The sequence below is a fragment of the Terrapene carolina genome, unplaced genomic scaffold (genome assembly GCF_002925995.2).
Source record: "Terrapene carolina triunguis isolate 2854851 unplaced genomic scaffold, T_m_triunguis-2.0 Scaffold42, whole genome shotgun sequence".
Taxonomy (NCBI): Eukaryota; Metazoa; Chordata; order Testudines; family Emydidae; genus Terrapene; species Terrapene triunguis.
In genome coordinates, this window is record NW_020664393.1 from 21,809,774 (window position 1) to 21,812,553 (window position 2,780).

Below are 2,780 nucleotides of genomic sequence, written 5' to 3' on the forward strand. Positions count from 1 at the left end.
CAAAAGTGGTATTCTCTTGAATTCTTGCATTGAAATTTTTATTGCAGTGGTATAGATGAATGCCATCATTGGTATCCTTAAATTTTATTTCTGCTCATGAAGGTTAATCATGATTGTCTATATAGTAATCACTTTTGGATTGTGTTCAGATACAGCAGTTTCAGGTGTAATCATCAGAGCTGGTTAGTCAGGCATTCCAGATAGTGGTTCTTTTCAGAACCTTTTTTAAAGGGTTGGTTAACTACCTCAGTAGCAGAGGATTGAACTATACCCTGTCTGTACTGTACATAGAAAATCTTTGTAGATAAAAGCAAGGCTTGTTTAATATGATATGAGGGTAAGATAATATACCAAATGTAACATTCTTAGTTGCCTTTAGTTTCAGAGGCTTTGTAAGATTTCCTCATGACCATCGTAACAGGCCTTGCTTTTGTCGTATTTTGTGGCTGAAAAAGCAGCCTTGCTTCTTCAGATATTGTAGTTATTTGGATGTATAATAGTTTAGCAAGATGTTACTTTTGTAAGACATCAGATGTTCAAAAAAGTGCATCAGCAACTTGTACTAAATACTGCAGTGTCCCTTTATAAAAGGTCAGACTAAAACTGACAACTGTACAGTGAAGCCTGACATTTGGATATTTTGAAGTTTTTCATAAATCATAGAAAATAGTATATGGCTGTAGTTTAGCTTTTTAGGTAAAAGGTATGTTTTCATTAGTGCATTTCTTATTGCTGATCGCTGTAAAAACATGTGGATCAGCTTTCCATTTCTCTTATGCAGATCATGATAACCTGTAGAGTAGAGTACAATCATTTGTGCTATGTTTTTAATTTTCTAAAGCACCTTGATGACAGTGAGTGTTCAGTGGTGAAGCATCCTCTATTGAATCACCTTTCCAAAAAATAAACAAAAAAAAACCCCCTTGTTAAGTCCAAACTTGTGTAGGTAAAGACAAGTGAAATTATGATTTAACTTGGACTTGACATAATGAGCTTCCCTTATCCCCTTTCCCAAAGGGATACTGCAGTTATATTACATACCCATAGGCACCACAATGAAAATTGAAGCTTATACCTAATTAAGGTTTTATACACACCAGTTTCCCCCAGTAAATGCAAATTTTATTAAAAAATTAGATATGTCATATGTTGAAAATGCTCATGGCAAACAATCATTTTGCATTCCTGCAAATAAAATTGTTTTATACTGTAAGCTGGAGGCGAGTGTAACTTATTTTTGTAATAAAGTTTTTATTTTTTTTATGTGTCATTAATATAAATGTGTGTTAGTACAGAGATCTTCTGGTTTAAAAACTTAGAATCGCACACATTTCAGTATGTTTACTTGTATTTACATAATTTTTAGAATAGTGGTTGCCAATAGCCTGTATGTTTCACATTAATTGAATTTTTTGTTACCTTAATAAACCATTTTAGTATGTTGTATGTCAATTACTGGGATAGCTGGGACATGAAGTGTAATTTAAAATTGTCAAGTATTCATTGGAATATGTAAATGTGCCTTGCCAGTTATGAACCTTAAACATAAGTGGATGATGGTAAATTGAGTAGTCAATGCTTAATGAGGCATTTGCTGCCACAGTTTCGTAAACTGCCCATGCTAAAGAAAGTATTTTTTTTCTCAAATTTGAGCATAAAAGTATGATGATGAATCGGCTTCTAAAACTTCACATCTTGATAAAATATTAGGCTTATGGAAAGTGGGTTTGCTAAATACATGTACCCTTAAGTATAATTTTGAATTGCAATGTAATCCTTGGTGCTGGCAATTTCCAGTGTCAAGGAGTTAATGCTCCCTTCAAAAGAGGTTGCCATGCCTACTGGCACTTTTACTGTCATATATGGTTTTATAAGGAACACTGTCAGGGTGTTTGTATCACTATTATAGTAAATCACAAATTGGGTTTAATGAATTGGGGGCTGGGGAAGAGGTGAAATCCTCCAATTTCTAAATCACTTAAATCTCTCCATTGCTGAAACATTGAAAAATGCTTTTGTGGTCTCAAGTGCTACTCTTTTTTTTCCCCTCTCTGTTGGAAAAACTGAAAACCTTCTATTTTCAGAATTGTGTTAACAATTGGTGCTGGTGGGCAAAGAAGATATGACACTAAGGCACTATGTAAGTTGAAATTGTGGACAAATATCCATCCATTTCAGCTCTAATTAAAGTACAGAGGGAAAATATTGGAAAATGTTAAAATTGACAAGGAAGTGTTTTTGTTTGAATGGAATGTAAGCAATGGTGAGTAAGCAAAACTACCAGAATCTTGACAGTGTTCTTTTTAATAATTATGAACTCAAGCCATTATAACTTTTAAAATTAAATATGATTTGCACTGTTCTGATATTGGTGCAGTTTTTTAGCAATATGATCTGAAAGCTAAAGTAAAATGCATGTGATGACTTAATGATATTGTGCAAAATAAGTTTTCAAAACAAAGATGTTAACATGTTTTCAAGGCTTTAAATTTGGTTGTTAAAGGAAACAAAACAAACTTCAATATTACGTATTAATGATATTGAAGATGGGCAAGTGCATATATAAAAGGTTGGTTTGGTTGTACTGGGTGTTGGTAAACTTGAAATGTTCTACAGCAATAATGCAGTTTTTATGGAATATGATATAAATGAACATAATACACACAGTTCCTATCAGCATGTTAAAGGCAACTGTTTACTATCTAAAGTATTGTACTACCTGCAGTTGTGTTCATGGGGTCTTTCTCTGCTGAGATAGTTCGAAAGAATTGAGAGTATGA

At 33.1% G+C, this 2,780-nt stretch overlaps 1 protein-coding gene across 5 annotated transcripts in view; it reads left to right on the forward strand.

Moving 5' to 3' along the window:
- Positions 1-1,446, forward strand: part of SYNCRIP (synaptotagmin binding cytoplasmic RNA interacting protein) — a 48,699-nt gene extending 47,253 nt beyond the window's left edge. For all 5 annotated transcript variants that reach the window (XM_024193208.2, XM_024193209.2, XM_024193210.2 and 2 more), the window contains exon 12: positions 1-1,446. This exon is cut by the window's left edge. The gene's annotated coding sequence lies outside the window, so the exon portion shown is untranslated.
- Positions 1,447-2,780: the final 1,334 nt, after the last annotated feature.